Raw genomic sequence first — 13,795 nt, 5'->3', positions numbered from 1 at the left:
ATTGCCTGCCTGGAAATCCTGCCACTGCCTCACTCTGCTCACAGCCTGCCTGGAAGTTCACTCGCTGGTCTCCATTCCCTGGTCTGCCCTCTGCTCTGCTCTCACCCCACCTTTCAATAAACTTTAAATTCCTGGATAATAACCTGTCCTGAGTCTGCTTTTGAGTCCATTCGCCTAGTCTGCCATAACGATAAATCACTCAAGGTTAACAGGAGCTTCCTATAGAGGGGAATGTTATGTTAAAATTCTTACCACTGAGTATCAGAGAGTGCAGTACTTTTAAACATTTCAAATTTAGTTTGAATGAATGTGGTTGGCATTGGCACTGAGTGTATGGTTGGTCACTTATACTGATGAACTGGGTTTTTAATGGTGTTGGGACTGCTGATGAGGTGCTCCATATACTAGTGGGAATTTTATTTTTTATTACATAGTTTTTTCTGTTTTGTTTTTTTAAAATGTAAGGTTTTACAACAAATCTTTTCTTTGTAACCTGTTCATCACTCGTGGCCTCCGCCCAGGGATTACAGCTTTTAGCTATGTCTGGTACAATACATGTCTTGTGAATTGTCCTTGCTAAATAAACAATAAACAAACATACTTGGTAAGCACAAATGTTCAACAGTTTTACAGGAAAATATGCTATATTCTGAATTTTAAAGGTACCATGTGGAGCTTTGGACCAGTGGTAAAGCTATGGAGCAATGTTTTTACTAGTGGGCCCATATTTTGTTTGTATGGTGACAGTGCGTAATTTGTAAATTATTAGGTGGCGGAGCATGTGAAATGTGCCACCCGCCAAAAAAAAGGAATTAATTATTTATGATTAATTAATTATTATATACACATGGTGTTCCTGCACATTGTTTTGAAGAGCGGTCAGAAACCATTATTAGGTACCAAATCTAATAGTATATAAGGAATCTTATTAGGCTGGAGAAAATCTAGGATTTTTTATTTGTGTAGAAGGGCAGTGCTGTGACACAGCGCACTTTAGAGGTGCCGGTGCGCAAAAGGCTTACACTCAGAAGCAGCGCTCCGGCTAGCTCCGGCACAAATTAAGCACTGATAGTACAAATGCCATGCAAACATGTGAGCAACAAACAGTCCTGCCTCTGGTTTCATGCTGTTCTGGTGACTGACAGGTGGTGGCGGTTTGCACAAAAATGTGTTGCAATGCACCTGCAAAGCCAAAAGTGAAGAACTGCAAGCTAAAAAATCATTGCTGTAATCATTTTTGAGGAAGTAAATACACTCAACCAACTGAGTTAGATCTGAACACTGAATGTAAATAAAAACTAAACACCTTTATTTTGTTTAACCCAGTCTTCTTCTCAAGTCACTTACACATACAGCATCTCACAATAGTAAGAACGCCCCTCACATTTCAAAAAATATTTGATTATATTTATGTGATAGGGAAGGCAACAGGGGTTTAGCACTAGGACCCAGGTAAAGGGGCAGAGTCTATAAATAGGGAAGGGAAGATCACCTGGTCCTTTCTTTCTGCAGTCACACACCTGAGGGAGCAGCTGAGGCCAGCCTTTGTTTGGTTCTTGATTGGGTAGGCTCTATTTTTAAATAGGTTTTACTTTTAAAAAATGTGTAAAAATCTAAGGCTACTAATGCATTTCCAGAACTAGATCTTAGAATAATTTGTAGTTTATTTTATTAAGTTGAAGAATTGTTAAAAACCTGTTATTTATTAGACTTCGTGGTGGTGAGGGTCTAAAGCTTGGAGTGATTGTCTAAACACATCAGCTAAAGCACAGGTATGTGTAAGATGGTTTTAAACAAGATTTTAGCCTTTTTTTATATGAATGTAACAGGAATATTTGAAAATATAGATCCCAGTCACCTGCATGCCTTCAACGGCGGGAGGGGAATGTGTTTCTAAGAAAAGCAAGGTATGATAATTGTTACATTTGCTTATGTTTCATGAAATGTTTCTTTTAAAGCGTTTTTGTATCTTACTGTGTTTTTGTTTGTCTTGTTTCAAATAGAAGTTATTAGGAGAGCCAACCACTGTTTTTTCCCACCGGTTAGTTTTATTGTGCTCACACTAGATCCTTGAATGGGCCATATTTTGTGTTTCTGGCTGTGTTAAAGGGGGAAACTGAAAGACAGAGTAACCATTTTGCATGGGTGTTTTGTGTAATTAGTGTGTAGCATGCAGATAGTGTTTTTCCATAGTATTCGGTTTAATTGGTTTGAGTGTGTGGGTTATTTCCTTATTTGTTTATCAGTTTGGTTATAATTTGTCAGTGCTCAATTCTACATCAGTTTCCCTGGTAACGCAGTCTAGTCCTGAATTGTGTTTTTCTTTTGTTTTGATGTAACAAATAAACTTTATATTCCTATATTGATATAGTAGCCTCTGGTCCAGTTTGTTCTGGCACTTGTGTATGAAGCAGCGTGTGGTTTACATTTATTCATGTGACAACGCAGAAGAAATGACACTTTGCTTCAATGTAAAGCAGTTAGTGCCCATCTTGTATAACAGTGTAAATTTGCTGTCCCCTCAAAATAACACATCACACAGCCATTCATGTCTAAACCAAATTTGTCCCAATTAGCCATTTTTCCTCCCCGGTGTCATGTGACTTGTTACAATGACACCGGGTCACAAGGTCTCAGGTGTGAATGGAGAACAGGTGTGTTAAATTTGGTGCCTACACTCCCTCATACTGGTCACTGGAACTTCAACATGGCACCTCATGGCAAAGAACTCTCTGAGGATCTGAAAAAACGAATGGTTGCTCTACATAAAGATACATTAAAGATTATCAGTGCCAACCTGCCATCCATTCAGGACTTATCCATTTCCAGAGTCAGGAAACAGGCAAGAAACATCACTGCAGATCCATCTCACCCTGGTCTAGGGCTGTCCCCGACTAAGGATTTACATAGTCGAATCAGAATAGTCCTGCCTATAGTTGATATCATGTGTATTTATTTTTTTGCACAGCGATTGCGAGCCGAAGCTAAACTGAGGCTTATTGTTGACCATTTTTTCTCTCTCTCGCCTGCCATTCACCGGTCTTATGCAGAGTTTTGCATGCATGCCGTGCCGCCCACAACTGCACGGACGTCACGGTTCCTTGCAGGTCTATTTCAAGTAGCCGGCTATTTAAAAACGATATAATCTTTGTGTGGTTCATCAATGGTGATAAATTATCCGAAAGTCTTGCGAGGTGCGGACAACTCTACACAACACCAGTGAAGCTGGGGCTCGGTTTCTTCAAGTGTTCCTCCACTGCCATGACACACATACACGCTACACCTACATATGCGTGTCGTCGAAATTGTATTCTGGTGGAGGTTGAGCAAATTGACTTACAATAAACCGTTGTCTTTGAAGAATTTATTTAACAAAAGAGAATAAACAGAGAAGTACTACAACAAAATCAGCTAGACCAGAGGTTCTGTCTCCTAAGACAGTCACTAACATCTGACCCTGAGCAAAGGGCTGCATGATAATTTACAGTCTGAGCATCTATGTTTTGGGGAACAAGAGATCCTGGACTGGTCCCAGTCAAGGAAGGAGAAGAACAGCTAGTGAGGAAAACAATCAACAACCCCACATCCGTGACCTAAACCCCACACATGTGGACAGACTGGAATAACAAGAGCAATAATAAAGATGGAACAGGTTAAAGATTTAAAACAATATCTAAGACATAATAAAAGGAGAAAAATACCACTCTTATAAGTACTTGCATAAATGATTAAGTGTAAGAAGAAAACAATTTTCTGCCCTTACAATGCGTACTGATGACCCAGGGTTAGGGTTACAATTTTGGATTTATTCACGCACTTTAAAAACAGTTATTGAAAGTTTTTTTCTTTTTACATATTTATTTACAGCATTAAACGTTGAAATGTATTGTGACGTCTTCCCCTGTGTCTTCTCTGTTTTGCAGATGCTGGGTGTGGCAAGGGCTGGTGTGCCCAGTGAGAGCGAAGGTGTTGGCAGTTGACCAGTTCCATGTTCTGACCACCAAGAAGAAACTGTCCTGTTTCTTGGGCATGGTGGGTTACTATCGTGGGTTCTGCAACTTCTCCACAGTTGCAGCTCTACTCACTACTCTTCTTTGCCCAAAGGTTAAGTTTGACTGCTCTCTCTCCTGTCAAGAGGCCTTTGAGTCTGTCAAGTCTTTGTTCTTCCCCTGTTCTGGCAGCCCCACAGTTGGACCCCTCGTTCTCCCTGTATGTGGATGCTAGTAAGGTGGGAGCTGGTGCTGTACTCATGCAGGCTAATGAAAATGGTGTGGACGGTTTCTTTTCTAAAAAGTTCAACTTGCATCAGTTGAAATTATTATTAATCATTGAAAAGGAAGCACTGGCACTCATTTGGGTATTGCAACGCTTGAGGTTTATGTGGTTGGTGGGGTAAGTCTTTTAGTAGTTTACATTGATCATAATCCTCTAACTTTTCTCCACTCACTCCAAAACCCAAATCAACAGCTTATGCGATGGTGTCTTTTCCTTCAGCCATTTCATTTAGACATACAACATGTAAAGGGTGCCGAGAACACAGTGGCTGATGCCATGACTCGAGCAGTGTCTGTGTAAGATAACTTGTGTTTTTCCTCCCTGCAGTGTTTTGTTAGTTCTGGTGCTCTCTTCCCTCTTAAATGCTTCTTAGGTACCAAGTTTGCTGAGGGTTGTGGCTTCATGGCTCAAGACATGGCACTGTCTGCAGGTTGTAAGGACATTCACATGTTAACCATAATGTATCAGTGTATTTGATTAAGATTATTCATTCTAATAATTCTGTTTGGATATTGGGGATTATTTGGGAAGCTCTGGCTGAATTTTGGGGATCCTACCTAGGACCCCAACCTTAAGGGTGGGGTGTGACGACTTCCCCCAGTCTTCCTGCCCGTGTGTGTCGTCTGTTTTGCAGATGCTGGGTGTGGCTTGTAGGTGGAGCTGGGAGGGTCCAATGCATGTACCTGCCCCTCTGTGTTGGGCTTCCTAGAGGGCATAAAAGGGCTGCCTTTCTGGGAAACGGTCTCTCTGTTGGCCTGGTGCTTCAACCCCAGCCTTTGTTTAATTTGCTGCTCCCACCAACATGCATTACACTTCATTCTCACTCATCCACACACTTCTGACATATCAGAAGTATATCTACTTACTCCATTGACTTAGTTGAGTTGTTTGTTGGTTTGAGTTAAATAAACCACTTTTGTTCCTATTATCTGTGTGAGGCCTCCCTTTTTGTTGCCAGCCTTGAGCCAGGCGGTAACAGTATATTTTAATAGGCTGTATATTAACTTAGTGGGAGAAGACTGGTAGTTCTGTGTAAAATCAGATGTTGAGCACCCCCATATCGCTAAAATGGCATGATTCTTGTTTCGCTGCAAAGCTTCGACTGTGAGATTGACAGTTGAATTAGGCTCTGCCCATCGAAGCATAAATTTTGACTATTCAGGATCAGCCCTACCCTGGACACAACCTGTTCCAACTTCGCCCCTCTGGTAGGTGCTACAGAGCACTGTACGCCAAAACAGACTCAGGAACAGTTTCTTCCCACAAGCCATCACTCTGATGAACAGCTGACTCTGACTCACAGTGGCAGGAACAATTCCTGTGCAATAACCCTGCCTCTATTCAGCCACCTGTTTACTGGCTACCACTCATCATTTATTTATTCATCATTCATATTTCAGAGCTGTTCATACTGTTCATAGTGTCATATTGTATATACTGTATACCAAATCCACCTACCTCATGTGCATAACACCGCACATAATACTTATTTATTCCAGCATTCTTTGCACACATCACACTGCGTACATGTATGTGCACCTTTATATCACATCCACCTCCGACATGTACATAATAATACAATAATGGTAAAAATTATTTACTCCTGCATCTTTTGCACTCTGCTCATTGCACTATTGTACTATTGTCTCAATCTGTCTGTTTTGTTTATAGTGTGTATATATGTGTTCTCTACACTGTAGCCTGTGTTTGATTTTATTCCTGTATCATTGTGTTATTGTATTATTGTATAATATAAAATATATAATATAACATCGTGAGCATTGTACAATCCAGAGTCAAATTCCTTGTATGTGTGCACATACCTGGTTTCACATTCTGCCTGTCGGCTTTGCTTAGTTTAGCACTTTGTGAGTTTTTTATTTGATCAGTTCAGTATCTGTTTTATAGTGTTTTGGGTTTCAGTCATGTCTGTTGTCCTGTGTACAGTCTGCTAGTGTTAATTGTGAGCTCTGCCTGATTTGCTGTCCGTTTGGTTATCATTCTTCATATGTTAATCTGTTTTGTTCAGTTATCTTAGTCTGTTGTTGAGTTTGTCTGTGTTCTGTTATCTTGTCTCCCTTAGCCACTCTGTGTTATTAGTTCGGCCCCTGTCTGTTTTGTTGCTAACGCCTTTCGACTCCCTGATGCTGTTCTGTTTGTTAAGGCTTAGTTTATAGTTTGCTGGCTACCTTAGTGTGTTTCATCTACGTGATGTTATTGTTTATCTGGTTAGTGTTGAGAATATTTCTTATGGGGCTTTGTTACATCAACAATCACATCTGTCAGGTGGTGTTTGGTATTTTCCTTGTTTCTGATCTGTTCCATGTTTAGTGTTGTCTTGTTTTCTGGTTGATCCTGTCCCTGTTCTGTGTAACAGTTGGTCCATGTTTTCTGTTTCCTTGTCTGTGCTCTCTGTTTAGCCAATTCCATTGTTCATTTGCAGTTTCTGTTTAATCCCAGCTTCAATCTGTTTTTGTAGTGTATTTGTGATCTGTCTGGATTAGTTTGTTTTTAATAGTTTTCTGATCTGTTACATCTTATTTTGATGGCCTGTGTTTAGTAACCTGTGTTATGTCTGTTCCCAGAGTAATCCCTCTGCTTGCCGGTCTCTCTGTTTCCCCTGCTGTCTCTCTGCCTGCCTGTCTTGTTAGTCCTGATCCCTCTCACCTGTGTTGCTCCCACCTGCTCATTAGTCCCTGGTGTATATATGTTGGGTGTTTCTGTTCAGTCCCCGTCCGGTCATTGTAGCGTGTGTATGCTCAGTCGTGTCATATGATGAGTGTTCTGCCTGTTGCTGCGCTACCAGTTCTGCACTTCGGATTTTGCCTGTTTCCACTGCCCATTTTGTTCATGCCTGGTGTCTGTCCATCCATCCATTGTCAACCGTTTATCCTGCGTACAGGGTGGCGGGGGGCTGGAGCTCTGGACATCGCAGGTCACATAGACAAACAACCACTCACACTCACAAGGACAATTTAGGGTCACCAGTTAACCTAGTCCGCATGTCTTTGGAGCTGAGCACCCGGAGACCGGGAGAACACAAACTCCACACAGAAAGGCCAGGGCAACTGGGGTTTGAACCCACGACCTTCTTGCTGTGAGGCAACAGTGCTAACCACTGTATCACCACGCCGCCCTTCATGCCTGGTGTTTTAGATTAAAATCCCCTGAACTGTATCTCTGCTCTAGTGTCTGGCATTTGAGCTCACTCCTGCTACTCACTCATTCACCAAACCGTGACACCTGGTAAATAAAGCTGATTCTGATAAAGATGGCCTAGGCTATAAGAAGATTGCCAAGACTCTGAAACTGAGCTGCAGCGCGGTGGCCAAGATCATACAGCGGTTCAACAGGACAGGTTCCACTCAGAACAGGCCTCACCATGGTCGACCAATGAAGTTGAGTGCAAATGTTCAGCGTCATATCCAGTGGTTGTCTCTGGGAAATAGACATATGAGTGCTACCTAATTGCTGAAGAGGTTGAAGGGGTGGGGGTCGGTCTGTCAGTGCTCAGACCATGGACATGGATTACTGGAAACAAGTAACATGTAGTAAGATAAAATTATTTGGTTCAGATGGTGTCAAGCGTGTGTGGCGGCAACCAGGTGAGGAGTACAAAGACAGAATGCTGGTGTCTTGCCTACAGTCAAACATGGTGGTGGGAGTGTCATGGTCTGGAGCTGCATAAGTGCTGCCGGCATTGGGGAGCAACAGTTCATTGAGGGAATCAGGAATACCAACATGTACTGTGACATATTGAAGCAGAGCATGATCCCCTCCCTTCGGAGACTGGGGCGCAGGGCAGTATTCCAACATGATAACGACCCCAAACCCACCTACAAGATGACCACTGCCTTGCTAAAGAAGGTGAGGGTAAAGGTGATGGACTGGGCAAGCATGTCTCCAGGCCTCAACCCTATTGATCATCTGTGGGTCATCCTCAAACAGAAGGTGGAGGAGCACAAGGTCTCTAACATCCACCAGCTCTATGATGTCATCATGGAGTATTGGAAGAGGACTCCAGTAGCAACCTGTGAAGCTCTGGAGAACTGCATGTGAAGAGGGTTAAGGCAGTGCTAGAAAATAATTGTGACTACACAAAATATTGACACTTGCCCAATTTGGAAATTTTCACTTAGGGGTGTTCTCACTTTAATTGCCAGTGGTTAAAACACAGAAAGAAATTAAATGGATGTATTTTTTTTTTATTCTGTTAAAGCTGCAGTACTTGATATTCCTACTCGTAATGTCAGCAGAGTGACGAACCAGCAGAGAATTAATACCCAACTCTACGGTTCCCCTCAGCTCTACAGAGCTTTAAATATCTTTCAGCTCATTGTTTTGGTTTTATGGCCCACAATTTTCTGGTTCAGATAACTTTCACTGCTCTAACTACAATTTCCAGCAGCAACAGGTGGCGAAAAAAAGCTCCAGGTAGCTCGGAGGTGACATGAGGACTTTGGTTTGCTGTAACTTGTGCTATTTAGATAAGTTGTACTGCAGTATTCTCTTTTTAATGTCTTGTTTCCTTTTTGTTATCATGGTATTAAACTCACATACATTCTTTCATGTACAGTATTACAAACTTTCCAAATAAATTACAGCCAAATTTGACAGTATGTCCAATGTGGTTTCCTCGGTAGTTTCAAACTGTGCACACAACAATAGGCCTATGCCTTATAGTTGTATTTTGAATAAAATGTGAGATCAAGAATTAAAAATGGACTGTCCTTGATGATATACCATCCTGGCCTCCAGAAGCAATAAAGATACTGGAGATGGGATCCAGAAGGCAGTGGGATGATGGTCTCTTGGGCTTAGTACACCTGGGATACACATTTGTTGTTAGTATGTTTCCTTTGTGTGTAGCTGAGGTTTGTTGGGTTTCCAAACAGGGAGCAAGATGCAGAAAAAGATCATATTAAAACCATTACTTAACCTATGCTATTCATACAGGAGCGATTATTTACTTAAATGAGCTTCTAATTAGCTAAATGGGCCCTGTGATGGACTGGCGGCCTGTCCAGGGTGTACCCCACCTATCACCCGATGTCAACTCGGATTGGCTCCAGACCCCGCGACCCTGTATGCAGGATAAGCGGTTGACGATGGATGGATGGATTAGCTAAATGGTTGGTTACTTTGTATGACATGCTACTATAGGGAGCTCTTAGATTTACTTGATTAATATAGCTTCATTTGCCTTAATGACCTATGCATTAATAAGTTTGCTATGGGTCAGTAGCTGTGCTTTACAGAGCAGCATTCTGTTTATGACCTATAAAGGACAACTCCACTGATTTTACACATAAAATTCTGTTTACATGTCTTGTGGAGTACTACTGCATGTGAATAATCATATGCCCCAGAGGGAGCTGCACGAAGTCTGATAAATTGCCTAAAGACCTTGTGGTTCTATTAGTCACTATTAGCATCACACATCCAAATCTCCACTACTCTCTACTGTACTACTGGAGTTTGAGTTGCATCATGGGTAATAGGCTATAGGAGGCAGGTTTTTCAAGGTAGAAGAACGGGTGCAATAAAACAGACAATATCTCTGCTTTATCCTTTTTTAACTGCCCATCATTAGACTAACAATGTAATATAAGTGCAATGCTTAATAAGGGGAGTACTATTTTAAACATTAAAACCAAATTGTTAACAAAACTGTTTACATCACAAATACAGATCAAAGTTATGTGGAATATGACTGTAATAATACTAACGCAAGTGATACTAGGTATTCCACAATCTTTTGAGATTCCTATGGTAGTTTTGATATTCCTTGTGTCTGTGAAAGGGCTACATTCAATAATGACTTTCTGACAACAATATAATTTTATAAGCCTGTACAGTACTCATCTACCAGTGTGCTATAGATAAGTTATTAGTTTTTAAAAACAACTGCTTTTTTAGGTTGAGTTGGTTGATATTTTGATGTTTATCCTCTTTGTCTTTACAATTCTTAAGTTTCAACGTCTCTAAGTTTATGATGACATGTTTGACACTGTGCATCTGCACTTAAATGTGTTTATTAACAATTACAACTGCAGGCTTGAGGGCTTATTAGACAGTGAAAACACCCTGAGGATTTATTGCTGCATGACAAACATTTATAATTGCGGTATTACCAAATAGAAAGGCTAAACACCATCATCATAACCCAAACATTATTCTTATTATCAGCTAAAAATGGATATATGACACTTTAATAAATTGTTTTGTTTCTCTGCTATCATATAGTCTATTTTGCTTCACTTCTCCAGCACACCACGACCAGCGTCAAGGCCCTGTCTACTGCTCCCTTGGGGTAATCTCTGGCTGGCTGTTATTTATAGGGCTCTATCCCTATGGTCAACAGCAAGTATTTTATCACTTGTAGCATCTTTCCTGATTGAACTCTCTATGAATGGTGCACCTAAAAGGACTGCGACGGGGATTATGCTTTGCTGTTTTCTGTTACCAGCCAAAATGGAATCCACAAATGGCTTTGAATGACATTTACAGTTTCTTTATACACTACAGTATATATATTTTTTAAAATAATGGGATTTTTAATTGAAAGTTTTTTGGTATTCCTGTAATAAAATGACCTTGAAAAGTCAATTAATACTTATTCAATGACCCTGAGTAAGTATCATTTGTGTAGGAGGAATGAAATACTTTTCAGTGATAAATGAAATTACTACTGGAGATGTGCATGCCCTTTCAGAGGGGACATGTAATAGATAAATCACATCTTACAACAGTACATTGTACAGTATGCATCTTAAACTTACATCTTCAGTGCCACCATGTGGGAAAAACATGGAAGGTACTATTATATGTAGACTAATACGCTTTTCAGATAGAGATGATAGATAGAGATACAATAATAAGATATCTAATTGTGTTCCTTTTAAACTCTAAAATATAATTTCTGCATGTGTTACCTAATAAATCCCTGTGATTCCTCTTCTTGTTTGTAGTCAGTTTTAGATTGACTTGACATTGAAAATCATCTAAACAAAACTGAATATTAACTTCTAACCAGAAATTGAACTTCATGTACCTACATTTCAATCAGGACAACTTTATCAAATACTTTATTTGCTTGCGGTAGTTATGTGTTATGTTTGGCGGTGTGGCTCTGTTCTGGGACCCCCCTGCCTCTCCTATGTGAAGAGCTGTGAGGCGGGGAGAGCACATTTCCTGACCTTCCACGTCTGCAGGGAAAGCATATCTCCCTTCCCCGGGCTTTCCATGTATGCATGTGGAAGGGCAGAGAGAACAGCAGTAAAGACCCCCCCAGGTTACACAACAGAAAAGCTTCAATAAATAAAGAAATATATTCATTGGTCAGGAATAGCCTTAAAGGAGGAGTTGGTGTGGCGGTGAGTTTGACTTGACATGGGCTGCCATTAGCTAATGCACTGGGATTATGAGCTGAGCCCGACTTGTTGCCTGCCTGAACCCTATGCTTGACTTTTTGATGACAAATCAATATTTTTATATTAACAATGGATCAAAAGACTATGTGTAATGTGTGGTCACTCATAGTGATGAACCCACCCAATAATTTTCCTTCAAGTGTGCAGTTCCCCACAGCTCTACGGACTTTTTTAGCATCTTTCCGCTCATCGTTTTGGTTTACTCTCACTGCTCAAACCCCCTGTAAGCTACCTCAGCACCAAATGACAGACAGACAAAGTTATGACTAGCTAGTGAAAGGAGCATTTAGATATTTCCCTCAGGAGTTGGTGGAGACCAAAACATCTCAAATGTTCAGCTCTGCTTCCTCTCCTCAGTTACTTTACCTGCAGTCAAGTAATGAAAGACAGGCGAAAAAAGACAATATTTCAATAAGAAGAGAAAACCAGATAACTGAGACACAGCCTAGGATGTGTGACAGGATGAGTGTTTAAAGTAAAACCATAAACACAGATGACAGAAAAATTGTCTTTAATGAAGACTTCGCCTCAGCTACTCTCACATCAGACCTGCTTACATAAAACCAACCAACCACATTTTTGCACCAGTTTGGTTGTGGATTAAGACTAAAAAGTCCTAATTTAGAAAATCAAATGGCACTCGAACTGGAATCTAGAATCTCTACTGAACCCCAATCCTAAAATCACCTCTTCTTCTAATTTACATATATGGGTTAGCCGCTTCCATCATTGGGAGGATGGGATGTGTGTTTCCAAAAGTGCTGAATCGTTTAGAAGTGTAACGATACCAGTGAAATCAACAGGGATTCTATAGCAATCAATCCCATAAAAGTCTTAGTTCTTTGTAGTCATTGTCACTGAAAAATAATGTCAGCATGTTCAGGCATAGAAAATTCATTACCAAAACTAGTGTTGTTTTGTCCAAGGTTGTATTCTCAACCCACCATATACACTTACCGAAAAGTCACAGGTTGATATCTCTGCAACACAATACATAGATGTCTTTGACATAACTGCTGAACTGTTACTTCTTAACATTCTGTTGATAGTGTTAGACCATAAATCTCTTAAATTCTTATACATTGCACCTTTAATATTTGTAATTCATATTGTGTGCACAGTGGACACGTTCATAAATAAAACTGTGTTTAATCAATATACCAAAACCTAAGACACAGTAAACTGGGGGCCAGGAAGTATTCCAGCACAGAAGTACTGGACAAATAATGAAGCTCCATTTATAGTCTGTTGTGTACTAGATGGGAACTTGGAGCTCCTCAATAGCTTAATCGAGCCGTGATTTTTTTATCTTTAATATCAAAGATGGCTAGTTTTTAAGTGCCATCTGTTATGATGAGAGCACAACAAAAATATCGCTGCCAGGTCCTGACTGACTCAGCAACAGAGAATCATGGTTATTTTTGCTCTTTGCTGACATCTGTTGGTGGAAAACAATATTTACTCTTAAAAAATAAGTTTGACTGAGTATGATGGCTTGTGTGACTTGTATGATGACTGCTGCTGCTGCTGCTACTGAACTATCAGAAAACTACTATTAATGCTATTACCACAACCACCAATACTGACTGTTGCCCCCTACATAAGATGGATCACACAGAAAAGAGAAAGTGGTTTAAATAAATATACTTCTCATATAGCCTGCTGTAATATGTTTGCAACCATTTTATTTTAGTAATGCATAAATCATAACTTAGTGATAGTTTACAGTATAATAAGGCTAGGTTTGAAATTACAGGTCGTGCAACAGGCTGCAGGAGAATACTGCAGTTTAGCACAGAGAGCTGCTGAAGCTCAGCAGGAACAGTTGTCGGCCAGGTCACCGACGGCGGACTGAGAGCAGGGTGTCGGGCAGACGACGGGGAGCTTCGACACGTTTCTAAAGGAGAATCTGTCTTTCACAAAAATCTATTACTGAATAACCAGATTTTTTGGGATCTGAACTGAGGAGCTTTAATTAAGAACTGACCACATACATATTTTCATCTCAATGCACCAGATTTATTTACATGTAGGCCTACACACTAATTAATAAATAAATAAATATATATATATATATATATATATAT

The 13,795-nt window shown here is 40.3% G+C and overlaps 1 long non-coding RNA gene across 1 annotated transcript; it reads left to right on the top strand.

Moving 5' to 3' along the window:
* Positions 1-1,029: 1,029 nt before the first annotated feature.
* Positions 1,030-5,200, top strand: LOC123979209. The gene is made up of 4 exons (XR_006827184.1): positions 1,030-1,564; positions 1,710-1,772; positions 1,848-1,907; positions 3,924-5,200. It is a non-coding gene; the product is annotated as an uncharacterized LOC123979209 (long non-coding RNA).
* The last annotated feature ends 8,595 nt before the right edge of the window (positions 5,201-13,795 follow it).

This window comes from Micropterus dolomieu, linkage group LG11, assembly GCF_021292245.1.
Source record: "Micropterus dolomieu isolate WLL.071019.BEF.003 ecotype Adirondacks linkage group LG11, ASM2129224v1, whole genome shotgun sequence".
NCBI lineage: Eukaryota > Metazoa > Chordata > Actinopteri > Centrarchiformes > Centrarchidae > Micropterus > Micropterus dolomieu.
Note: the sequence above shows the minus strand (reverse complement) of the source record. Positions and strands in the feature narration are given on the sequence as shown.